General features: G+C 39.7%; 2 long non-coding RNA genes across 8 annotated transcripts in view; one reads left to right on the top strand and one right to left on the bottom strand.

Annotated features, from left to right (window-relative positions):
- The window catches only part of LOC119866718, a 95,904-nt gene that overhangs the window by 22,164 nt on the left and 60,655 nt on the right, over nt 1–13,085 (bottom strand). For all 6 annotated transcript variants that reach the window (XR_005381130.1, XR_005381132.1, XR_005381134.1 and 3 more), the window contains one exon: nt 435–539. This is a non-coding gene — a long non-coding RNA (uncharacterized LOC119866718). The remainder of the gene's footprint in view (nt 1–434; nt 540–13,085) is intronic.
- On the top strand, nt 132–12,704 carry LOC111093175. Of its 2 annotated transcripts, none has more exons than XR_005381128.1 (6): nt 132–177; nt 502–635; nt 3,769–3,973; nt 4,547–4,673; nt 9,886–10,034; nt 12,560–12,704. It is a non-coding gene; the product is annotated as an uncharacterized LOC111093175 (long non-coding RNA). The 2 variants fall into 2 exon arrangements; XR_005381127.1 differs by lacking the exon at nt 132–177 and adding an exon at nt 194–381.

Raw genomic sequence — 13,085 nt, 5'->3', positions numbered from 1 at the left:
TTTGAAGAAATGAGGACACGTAAGGTAGTTTGGGTTTTAAAAAATGTGTTCTCTGCTCCCTACTGCTGCTATTTGCCCAGCCCCCCACTATGACACAGATGACACCCACTGGTGGGCAGGCTCCCACCTGACTCAGATGTCTGTTCCCCCAGGCCACACCTCCAACTGTGGCACTAGGTAAATGCCCCAGAATTGTGTAACCTCAGAGTAGGAAGGGCACAGAGCTGATAAAAATTTAGTTTTCATCCCTCAGGAGAATGAGGGTTCAAAGTATTAACTGAGTTAAGATAATGTTATATTTCTTCATATCAAATTTTTGGCCTGAAGTTTGTGCTCATCACAGTAGCTTTCTCACTATGTGTGTGGGATTGAAGTTTGGAGGTGAGGTGTATTTAGGGAAGAAGGGAGTTGTTTCCCTCTTCTCTCCTTTTTACCTTAAGACGTGGGGTTACTTATGCTGGAGGCATTTCCGTTCCTCCTGTTCACGTCTGTCTTTTCCAGATTTGTTCAGCAATATCTCTTTTCTCCATTGCTTGGCCCTGGAATCAGAGACAAAGCGGACAACACCAAACCGGAAATGCATCCGAAGACACCCTCTCCCAGAGATGACACCCATTTCTCACAGAATTCTGAAGGTATCAGTGGTTCTGGAAGGTCCCCAAACCACTTCCCTTTCCTTTCTGAGGCCCAGGTTATTCTGGAACTTGGGGAAAAAATACCGAACACACGGAGGAGAGGAATCGAGAAAATATAGGATAGGTGGAAAAGACGTCAGAATTTAGCTGGAGAGGGATGCCTGGGTGACTCAGTGGTTGAGCATCTGCCTTTGGCTCAGGGCATGATCCCAGGGTCCTGGGATCGAGTCCCGCATTGGGCTTCCTGCAGGGAGCCTGCTTCTCGCTCTGCCTTTGTCTCTGCCTTTCTCTCTCTGTTTCTTTCATGAATAAATAAATAAATCTTAAAAAAAAAATGTAGCTGGAGAGAAGGGAGAGAAAGGAAGTGAGGCCACAATTTTCTTGTTGAAAACGTATACCAGTTTGCTTACCCATCATTGGTCCTGCCAGGGGGGATATATTTTTGGCATGATTGTATTGAGGAAAATATATGCCTTATACAGGTGCTTTGTGTGGATATGTGTACTTGGGAGCAATGCCTGACTCTGGGGAGCTGTGAATTCTATGAGATTTTTCAAAGCTTTTTTGCTTTGTTGAGGTGGATGCTTTTGCATGGAAACCTCACACTCGCTGCTCTGCTTCTGCATTGCTGGCGGCTTAGACACGCTTCCTCAGACATAGCCAGAGGGCAGCACAAGGGCATCACTTCGATACTCAGAGCAACAGAAGCCATGGCTGTAATGACAGAGAGAACGATTCTATCGTCCTTGGGTGCCCTGCCCTCTCTGTCCCATGGTGCTGTCGTTTTATTGTTAAGCAATACGGATGGACCTACAGGGTATTATGCTAAGTGAAGTAAGTCAGATGGAGAAAGACAAATGGCATACGATTTCATCTATGTGTGGAATATTAAAAAAAGCAAAACAAATGAATACACAAAAAGCAGAAATGGACTTATAAATATAAAGAACAAATTGATGTTTGCCAGAACACAGGGGGTTCGGAGGGGTGGACAGAATGGGTGAAGGACAGTGGGAGATCCAGGCTTCCAGTTACAGGATGCCTAAGTCATGGGAATAGAAGCACAGCATAGAAAATATAGTCACTGGAATGGTAATCGTGTCACATGGGGACAGATGGGAGCTATGCAGGTGGTGAGCAGAGCATAATGTACAGAGAAGTTGAATTACAAAGGCCGGATAACCGAAACTCGCGTAACATTGTATGTCAACTGCGCTCAAGTAAATAACAGCAACAACAACCCGAAAGTCCTCAATGGAAAATCCCTGGTCTCCCATCTAGGGAAGTTGGCCGTGTGTACTCACCGTGGGAACTGGCTGCCACCCTCCCTATGAGTTTACCAGGCACTTGGTGTGTTGTGGTCCCACCATCAAGGAGAAGACCTGTGGATAGCCTTGCATGCCACCTGCATTCAAAAAGGAAATCACCCCTGGTGTGCTTGTGTCTGAGGTCGATGCTTGTGCAGAAAGCTAAACCCCAGCACCGCTTAGAACAGTTTAGAGAGATGGTGGCAAATGCTGGGGAGACTGCAGGGAGAGAGGACAGGTGTTTGTGGGGCAGGTTCCCAGACTGCCGCTTTTTGTGAGGAAGCCAACTCAGCACTTATCCGCACCACCCCGACGTGAACTCCTGTGCCCAGTTTCTCACTTTAGGGAGCAATAAAACATGAGGAAGGAGAGAGAGCTTGGGCAGTGGTGGGAGACGAGAGGAAAGGCTCCATTGACTGGGAATGAGCTGCTGTGTCTCTGTCTGTTGGCTTTTCTTCCCTATCACCCTGCCCTTCACGTGTGGCTGGAAGTAGAAATATTTATTTCCACTAAATGTTTGTTGAATGAGTGAATAAATATCTGGGCATGTAATGGTGTAGACTACAATTACTTTTATAATTAAGTTATTATGGAAGTATGAGCATTTGATCTATTTTTTTTTTTTTTTTGGTCATCTCTGATCCTGTTGTTATTTATTACCAATTGTCATAAAATTGTCCAACACTTTTACTGATAACTCAGCTGTGATGGTCAGACAAAAACCCAGTCAAAAAAAATGATGGTAGGTCAAGCAACTCTGGGGAGGTATTTTTGTATTTCTGAAAACATGATCGTAGACCTCAGAAAGAGGAATCTGTGTAGACAGCAACACTAACCGATATCCCCTCCCCGCTACTGGGGAAGCAAATGGGATCTGAGACAATGTGATTAATAATTGCACAGTCTATGACGATGGTTTGGGCAGAGCCCTTATGCTTTTGTGTGAGGGATGAGTGCTTTGCAATGAAAGCAAGGCAGGAAGGGAGCAACAGTGGCTGAATGCAATAACACCAACAGTCTGATTTCTTAAAAGGTAGGAGGAAGACCCTGTGAATGGGAACGACGTACTTTCACCTTTTATGATTATATTCCCCTTTCTTGGTTGGTTCTGCAGGAACATGGCTGCAGCCCTTATTGGTGAAGAGCTTCTATTGGCTTCTATTCATGGGTGCACAGTCCATGGTTCCCCTCAGAATCAGCAAGAGCCTGAGGAAAGGAAAGCTTTTTTTTAAAAAAAAAAAAAGCTTTTTTTAAAAAAAATTGGGGAATTTTTTTAAAAAAAATATAAAGATATTATTTATTTATTCATGAGAGACACACAGAGAGATGCAGAGACACAGGCAGAGGGAGAAGCAGGCTCCCTGCAGGGGAGTCCAAGGTGGGACTCGATCCTGGGACTCCGGGGTCACGCCCTGAGCCGAAGGCAGATGCTCAACCGAAGGGAGATGCTCAACTGCTGAGTCACCCAGGCGTCCGTCAGAAAGGAAAACTTCTATTACAATTTTGCTGAAGTCTTGAGGTGGCGAGGTGCTATATGCAGGAAGAGACAAAGGCGTCCATAGACTTCTCATGGAAGTAGACTTTTCCTAGAGGTGAAGGGAGTTCTGAGGAAAGGTGAGTTTTCCAAGGGAAGAGAGGATCAGAGTGTCATTTGTGGGAAGGGAATGGGGCCTCTGGGAAAATAGAAGTAGGGAACCAGAGAATTCCCATGGGGCTGGAGGTCCTCCAAATGCAAAAGCTGCATTTTCTGATACTTTTGCGTGGTTCAAGGGAACTAGCTAATGAAATAAGGTTACAGCTCTTGGTCTTATTTTATACTCTTTTAGGATGCTTACTTGACATTTCCTTACGAGATTATTCAAACCTCTGTCAGAGGTCAAGATCAGGAGCTTCCTGTTGTCCCTCACACCTCCTGGGTTACCAGGCTGCGGAGTGTCAACCAGCAAACAACCCCAGAGGGGTGGTTGAGCCCATCTCATCAACTTCTCCTCCCAAGTCAGGCTGATGATGTGTATTGATCTATTCTTTAAGGTAAAAAGGGGGTTCATATCCTCTACCCACTTTGCCAAAGACCAAGGTATCCTATGGGCCAGTGTGATTCTACAAGTCAGAATCTTTGTAGCTGGTTGTTAGGAACGATTGAAAGTTAAACAAAGCATTAGCTTTTCTTTTTCTAAGTTTCAGCCTTAAATGACATTCCTAAAGGATAATTTTAAATATCCCCAAATATAAGAAGATAAAATTAGAAAAATAAAAACTATTTCTGCAAGCTGTTAGAATTTCATTAGGCAAACTTATTTTATTTATTTATTTGAGAGAGAGAGAGAGAGAGCATAAGTGGGAAGAGACAGAAGACAGAAGGAGAAAGAGAAGCAGGGTCCCTCTGAGCAGGGAGCCTGATGCAGGGGCTCGATCCTAGGACCCTGGGATCATGACCTGAGCTGAAAGCAGACGCTTAACCCACTGAATCACCCAGATGCCCCTAGGTTTATCTTCATTTTAAATATATTGGGTAGGTGGCCTTATTTTCCAGGTCATATTGTTTTATGTACATTTAAGCCAGTACATTTCCTTGCTGTATTTGGTATGTTTTTGTTTTCCTAGTGGGAATCCACATCTGTTCCATGTACTACATGATTAGGCGTGGCATTGTTTAGATATTGCAGATTCAACTGACGGCCCTCATCGATTTGTTATCCTGCCTGTAAAATGAAAACATGAGCTCAGGCTGGTATGTGAGTCTGGTTCCTTCTTACCATTAATCCTCTTTTGTAAACCATTGATGTTTCCTTGGCAACTGCATTAAGTTCTTGAACATATTACTTAACTTGTTACTCAGGGTCTTTTCTCAAGGTGAAGTCTATTCGTTTTCACTTTTTTTTTTTTTCATGAGCTTGTTTTTGTTAATTATAGTTCTTTAAAGTATTACTTGCTTTGAATGTTACACTTGCTTGCACAATTCGTAGGGAAAAATCAATTGTGAAACCTATGGAATTTCACCTAATGCACACCTAATGCACATCATGTGGTCACTTGGCTCATGGAGAAGAAGATTCTTTTCATGGTACCATTAAGTGTGCTTTTAACTGCATGAAAAAGATTCCAGTATTTGCAAATCTACTATCATTCCCAAGTGTCTTGAATTTAGTCAATAATTAAGTGAAATAATGGAGACAGATTTTTTTGTATGAATAAATGGGTTTTCTTTCAAAATTAACCTGATAAAGTATCATTTAGCAGATTTAGTCAATTGGGGAACACAGGAGGTTTTCCATTTCTTTTGAATTCTTTTTTGCAATATTGAAATGCCTGACAGTTTATTACATCTCACAGGCCAAGAAAGAGCATTGGGGATCTTGCAACTTCTCCTTAAGAACATGGGGAAGGGGATCCCTGGGTGGCGCAGCGGTTTAGCGCCTGCCTTTGGCCCAGGGCGCGATCCTGGAGAGCCGGGATCGAATCCCACGTCCGGCTCCCGGTGCATGGAGCCTGCTTCTCCTTCTGCCTATGTCTCTGCCTCTCTCTCTCTCTCTCTCTCTGTGACTATCATAAAAAAAAAAAAAAAAAAAAAAAAAAAAATTAAAAAAAAAAGAACATGGGGAAGGGGTGCCTGGGTGGTTCAGTCGGTTGATTTCAGCTCAGATAGTGATTTTGGGGTCCTGGGATTGAGCCCCGTGTCGGGCTCTGTGCTCAGCAGGGAGTCTGTTTGAGGATTCTCTTTTCCTTTCTTTCTTCCTCTGACCCTTACTGGGTTCTCTCATTCTCTTTCAAGTAAATAAGTAAATCTTAAAAACAAACAAACAAACAAACAAACAAAAAACAACAACCAGGAGGAGGGAGTGTGATTAATGGAATTCACATCCCACAAACACATGCATTTCCCCTATAGTTCAGCCCACCATAGCTCCTCCAAAATGCCTCCAAGGTGAGAAGCCAGACAGGATTCTACAAATGTGTGGAATGACACCTGCTGACATTGTGTCCTCCTACAGTCAGCAATAGGGAATCCCATGTGAAAGAGGTTAAGATAAAACCACCACTGCTGTTCTACAGAGCCCATTTTAGAGTCCACAGAAGTGCTGGGGATCAGAAGTCCTGCTACAGGCCTTTCACTGTTAAATGAGCAGTGGTGCCACTTTTGGAAAGCCAATTCAAATCTTATGCAAGTGGCCTCAAGTGCCAGGCATGGGAAGCACATCCTATTGTCTACAGTTTTGGTTGAGTCCCTCCTCAAGGCAGATTCTGGAAAGAAGAGAGAAGAATATTGACTTCTTCTGTTCTAAATAGATTCAGTACCAAATGACAAATTGCGGTTAAGTCTAGAGACTTCCTTTGTGAGCTTTTTATCTATCTTTCTGATGACTTCTTTTTTCTGTTTTGGCTCATGAATGCTCACCTCTTGACTGCCAGGTTTACTGGCTAAGGTTTTTCCTGGGTTCCTGCAAGGTACATGTCAATGAATACCTAGAAGCTCTGGTCCAGTGAATTTGCCTTTTATCAGTCTGTTTGCTTCATCATTATCATTACTGGTTGGCACAAAGTTTCTCTTTCAGTGTTACACTGAAAACAAACTTCTCCATGTGGCCTCAACTCTGATGTTTACTATTATATCACCACAGTCATTTTGCTGGATTGTTCCTGATTTTTTAGATTTCTTTTTTATTTTTTAAAGACTTTATTTATTTAAGAGAAAGAAAGAGCATGAGTGGCTCCCTCTGAGCAGGGAACATGATGTGGGCTTGATTCCAGGACCCTGAGATCATGACTTAAGCCGAAGGCCGACACTTAACTGACCGAGCCACCCAGGCACCCCTCTGATTTTCTTTTAGAGAAGTGGGAAAGTCTACACATGGCTTCTGGTTCTATATCTACTTTCAGAGAATGGGGAATTGATATTAAAATGTTCTACTTGAGGATGCCAGTCCCCAGGATAGCAGGAAAGTATCTTTAATTTATGGGATTACCCATACCCCACCATAAAGGTTTTTCAGTGAAAGAGAGTCTTCTGGGTAACAACTTGCTTCTCATTCAATCTATAGTCTATGGTCCAACCTTCCTCCTTAGGCGTTAGCTAGGAGATCTTTCAGTTATATATGAATCCTTGCATTTCTTTGTCTTAAGCTCTCCTTTGTTCATAGTGACACAGCCACACACTACAATCTTTAAGATGTTAACAAGTATTGAAAGACAAAATGGAAAGTATAGTGTTTCCCAAATTTATTTAAATATTTGTTGTCTTCTCGTGGGAGAATTTTAAGCACCACCCACCTACAGTAATATGTGAGAAAATTGTATGGCAAATTTATATTTTCATGCCAGAGTTTATAAAGACAATTTGCTCACCATGTTCTTGCCCTCTATGGAAGGCAAGGCCAAATCAATAAGAAATATCCCAGAGTCATTTGTATTTGTCCTCACGGGAGTCTGAAAATGCAAAGACTTGAATGAGAATTACCTAACTTAAAAGGCTACATAGCACTTCTGAAGAGAATCTCAAAGTAGATTAGAGATTCATAGAATCGTTTTAGAAAGTCATGTAATGAAAATGAAAGTTAAAATTAATTGTGGCTATAATTAAGGGCTTTGTAGAAAACCAAAGACTTTGCGACACCATGTTAGTTGAAATCAGTTTATTTGTATTCTTTATTGTGTTCTTACTGCATATTGAGCTTTGTGCAGATTAATACCATAGCCTCCATTCGTGAGGCTTTCATTAAATAATGGAGGATTTTAAAAATGGAACTATAGAACTACATATGAATCCAGATATGAGACAGCCTGCCTAAAAACTGTCTACATGTGCTCATCTACATATTCAAAAATATTATGGTTATGTACATATCTATACTTATCATAATCAATAAACATTTTGAAAACCTTTGTTGTGTTTATTACTGTGCTGGGAGCTGGGCATACAGATTTAACTGGGAAAATCTCAGTTATTTTGAAGTTTCTTTGGTCTCTAAGATGCAATTATGAAATCTTGCTAATGATCAAGAAGAGGAATTAAAGGTTAACAAATTAAAGAATGTGAAACTGACTTGCCAGTCTTTACAACCAGGAAGTTCAAACTCATGTTTTTTTTGTTTGTTTGTTTGTTTGTTAGATTAATAGGAAATTGCTAGGTAAGCATAGCCTTGAAGCATGCTTTGACCTGTGCATGAGTGATCAATGTGCAAGGGGAAAAAGCTCAAATCCACTTGGAGAAGTAAGTCACTTTAATTGTTGGATTGATCACTAAGAGGCAACTTACAAAAGAACCAGGCCCTAAGATCTAAAAGGTGTTACAGCTAAAGTTAAAAATTTTTTACCATTTGATATGCCTGGCATAGCCTTGGCTTATGTCTATGCTACTGATTTTGATTATCATTATTATTGTAATAATAATTATCAATGGCAATGATTTTTATTAATTGTAATTATTGATAGATTCTCTTTCAGTCTCAAAAGTGACCTAGTTTGGGAAACAAATAATATTCCCCACTATTTAAAGGTGGGGGGGGAAGAATATGGGAATATGGGGAGTAGCTAGAACTTGGTTTCATTTTTTATTTTTTAATTTTTTTTGGCTTGCTTTAAAAATTTTTTTTAATTTTTTTAAATTTATTTTTTATTGGTGTTCAATTTGCCAACATATAGAATAACACCCAGTGCTCTTCCCATCAAGTGCCCCCCTCAGTGCCCGTCACCCAGTCACCCCCACCCCATGCCTACCTCCCTTTCTACCACCCCTTGTTCGTTTCCCAGAGTTAGGAGTCTCTCATGTTCTTAGACCTTGGTTTTAATCCCAGCTTTGATGTTTACCGGGTCCATGACCTAGTGCAAATTACATAATCCCTTTGAGCTGCAGTCTTTATCAGTAAAATGTAAATAATAATTCCTTCAAAAGTTGTTAAAAGCTTATGTAAATGTAAAATATCCATCTGAATACCTGGCATATGGCAGACACTAAATAAATCATGGCTACTTTGCTATTCTGATTGGTATTTTTATCTGAGGTTCAATTCCTAAAGAAGAATGAGATAACAGAAATCCTGATAAGAGGTGATATTTAAAGTGAGGTTCTGTGGTTCTCCCACCAGGGAACAGCATGTGGCCAGCAGCCAAGGACATGGAGGCCTAGTTCCTCATGGGAGGGCCGGGCACAGTCTGAGACAGGCAGTCGAGACTCATACCAATAAGCTTGTTCAAAGGGAAAACAGAGATCCTACCAAAGAAATGGGTCAGAAATCCAGTCATATGGACCAAGCAAATGTAGAAGAGTTGTGGAAGAGAGTAGGTACTGCAGTGCTCGGTATGCAACGGGATGCAGCAACTGGCCTCCCAGATACTAATCAGTGGGGTGTTCTGAACTCCAGTTTCCACTCTGTAATGGATGAAGCCTCCCCATGTGGTTTCCCCCACTCTGTTCCAGACTCACAGAGGATCTAGATGTTTTGAATGCATAGCCTTAGAATCTATGGTTGAGCTAGCCTGGGGAGGGAAAGACTAATCTCCTCAAGGTTGATTTCTTTTTGTCCTGGTTGGGTAGAGTGCTTTACATTTGGGAGAAAACAAACACATTTTCATAGCAGGAATGGTACAGAAGTTTCACCAAATTCTATGACATCCCAAGGCTTGTGGAAATGAACCGTAACATTTTACACTGTTTGTGTGTATAAGTAAATTCTATTGCAATAACCTGATTTTTCCAGAAACAAAAATAGTCTAAATTTTCATAAAATCTAGTAACATTTTATGGTAGTGTTATTTTTACAAACACCTATGGTAAACAGAATTCTAATATTCCTATCCCCTGTGAATACGATGTATAAAATTCTCCCCCCCCCATGGGCTAGAATTGGAACTTGTGGGTAGATGGAATGTCATTCCTATGTTATGTTCTATAGCAGGAGGGATTTTGCAGATATAATTAAAGTCTCTAATGAGTCTCAGTCCTACAGTTGCCAAGAACCTACTGCTGGCCAAGACGTGAATGAATTTGGAAGAAGATCCTGAGCTAGAGATGAGACCACACCTCCATTCACCACCTGGATCTCAGTCTGGGGAGACCCTGAGCAGAGAACTCAGAGATTCCAAGTCTTCTGAAATGGTGAGATAATAAGTAGATGTTGTAAGATGCTGTGTTTGTAGTAATCTGTGACACGGCAACAGAAAACTAATGTATCTATTAAACAAAATTTACTATGAATTTTAAATCTAATGGAATTTGAAGCGAGTTTGAAACTGAATGTAAATTCTTGGTTTCATGTCTATAGGTTTGGCCAACTGTAATCAGGATTAAAAAATTTAATGAGAGAGTATTCCATGTCTGATCAAACTCTTCAATTTGAAATCAATTGTGAAATCTGAAACCAGTTACATTTGAGCTATTTTTCACAAATTTCTGAATCACTTAAAAAGTTATTTTAGATAATTTATTTAAGCTGCTTTCTTTAAAAGCTTTGGTCCAAAATGTGTGGAAGAAACTCCAAAGACCATATGTCTTATGTTTGCAAAATACTGGAGCAGATTTCTGAGCTATCTAGCTTGCTGGATATTGAGCATTTCAGAACATTTCATAAATTAGAAAAAAATACTTTTCCATCACCTTTTATCTACTAAGTCTGTGTAAATCAGAATTAGTGGAAGCCTAAAAAGGATAAGGTGTACATTTCTTCTTCATGGGTAAATAGCACAGTCTATTTCAACCTAGATCATAGATATTTTCAGAGAGGCATTGAAATCAGTAAAACAAATTAATTTTTGACCATGTAAGAAGATACATTTCTATCCTTTTGCTGACGTTTTGCCTTTGAAACTTTTTGTTTGATCATACACCCCTCGTTATTTATATTTCATGATATTGAGGTTGTCATATTTTAAAAACTAATTGAAGAGCTTTATTATATGTCTTTTCCAGAAGAAGGCCATAACATAAGATGGCTTCATACTAACTTTTGGATGATTCAGAGGGAAATTTACTTGAAATGCAATGGAGACCTTTGTAATCTGAACTATGTTACTGTGGCTTTAATTGAAAACTTTTGTTTTTCTAAAAATTTTAACTTGGTAAGAGATTGTGAGTCAGTTATTTTACCTTCAACTTGCCACATGCTTTTTTCCCTTTTGCAAATGTCCTTCTGTTAAAAGACCCATACATTCAGCACCCTTCAACAATGATTTTATCCCTCTTTTAACTTCAAAGTAAATGTTTGAAATAACAGGAGAGAAAGTAAATGGCTTGAGCAGTGAAGATCGGGTTGTGTGTGATTGAGCTTGACAATAAGATACTTGATTAGCTCTGATGTTTTTATGCATTTGAGAAAAATTGCAGTGGTTCAGATTGCTTTAATGATTTGTTGTTTTAAGTCAACAATGAAGTGTGTCTTCGAAACAATATTTTCTTCCATTTGTTTCCTTTGTCTTAGACTCTTAGGCAACACATGAAAGATTGATTTATAATTTTATAAGCAGCAAGAGTCTTTAAAGAAAATTGATTGTTTTTCCCCCTCCTCTCCTTTAAAGTCACTTTCTCTGCAAAGGCTCTCAGAAATGGAATATTTATTGAGATTGCCAGTGGGTTCCATTAGTTGGACAGCACCTTGTGGTTTACTAATGAGGCTAGGCTGTGCTTGCTGTCATTAAGGATGATTTGAAAGAATGCTATAATTATCGCTTTGCATTGATTGTGGTTGCTTTTCTCATGGCTTTAGCAGTAACTATGTTCTACGATGTCTTTCAGAATTTTTCTGTACTTCTTGACATTTTATTGCTGATGGTCATTCTACTTCTGCAGAAAAATAGAGCAAATTAGCTTTGCCCCTTGTCATTTTGGGAAGATGATTTACTGATCTTTACATTTAGTTAAACTTCCCGAACATATTATTAATAAACACCCAGAATACTGCAGACATTGCTCAGCTTTTCTTTTTGCCGAGAAAACAGCATCTTCAGTCTTTTCTAAGCCCACCTAAGTAATGGCAATGTTTCTCCTTTTATTTGGAGTTTAGGCTAATTCTTTTTGTAAATATCTTATACAGCCCTATGTTTAGTCACGTTAAACCATTCTTAAGAGCTACTGGATGTTAATTCACTTCCTATATTTAAGGACTTTTCCTCCTTTGTTTGCTTGTGTGTTTCTAACTCAGCCATAGTTGGCAGGGAGCTAAAGTCTTTGAATAGCCCCCTGAGTCTGAGTCAACTCAGGTTTGGCCAACATTCCAGTGAAATGACTTTGGTAGAACTTATTTAACTGATCTTCACTAGGCAAATTCCGCCACGGATAATATCCTCTTCCTTGATACAGTGGAAAGCATGTGGATTTTGGAATAGATAGACCAGAGTCACTCTTGGTTGTGTGACATTGGTAGGTTACTTGGCTTGCTGAGCTTCAGTTTCATATCTGTAAAATAGGAATTTTATAGATAGGAAACCAAAGAGGAATCTACCTCTCAAGCTTCTAATAAAGATTAAATAAGATAATCCTAAGTAGAATATGAGTGATGTAATATATATGTATACTATATATATAGTGTATGTAAAACATTCTTCATGATATGTAGTATGACATCAAATGTATGTTGTCTCCTAATGCATGTTGTCTTTTTCATTTTCCTATGCTTTCATAAAAAACAGTAACAAAAAACAACTTTATGGAAACTGTCTAATGGACAAGTGAATGGTGGGTTTTCATCTACTCTACCTCTCAGGATGGAATAAATGTAGGGGCACCTGGATAGCTCAAGCTGGTTAAGTGTTTGCCTTCAGCTCAGGTCATGATCTTGGGGTCCTGCAATTGAGTCCTGCATCAGGTTTGCTGCTCAGCAGGAAGTCTACTTCTCCTTCTGCCCCTCCCCCCCCACTCATGGTCTCTGTTTCTCTCTCAAATAAATAAAAGTTTTAAAAAAGAAATAAATGTAAAAAAGTTATAATCTTGTGGTTTCTTGGAGTAGTCAGAAATTTATTACCACTGTGGGTTGATTTATAGCATCACACTTTTCTTCGGGATGAATTTAATGCTGAAAATGTATGCAACTGAAACATTCCATTCTTTATAATGTCCCAGAAGAGAGAGAATAGTTTGCATTTATTTATTTAAAATTTTTACACAGCTGGAGCAGAACTATCTTGAGTAGTTTCAGTTCCACTGAAAGTTCTATTG

The sequence above is a fragment of the Canis lupus genome, chromosome 29 (genome assembly GCF_011100685.1).
Source record: "Canis lupus familiaris isolate Mischka breed German Shepherd chromosome 29, alternate assembly UU_Cfam_GSD_1.0, whole genome shotgun sequence".
In the NCBI taxonomy this organism is placed as follows: Eukaryota; Metazoa; Chordata; class Mammalia; order Carnivora; family Canidae; genus Canis; species Canis lupus.
Note: the sequence above shows the minus strand (reverse complement) of the source record. Positions and strands in the feature narration are given on the sequence as shown.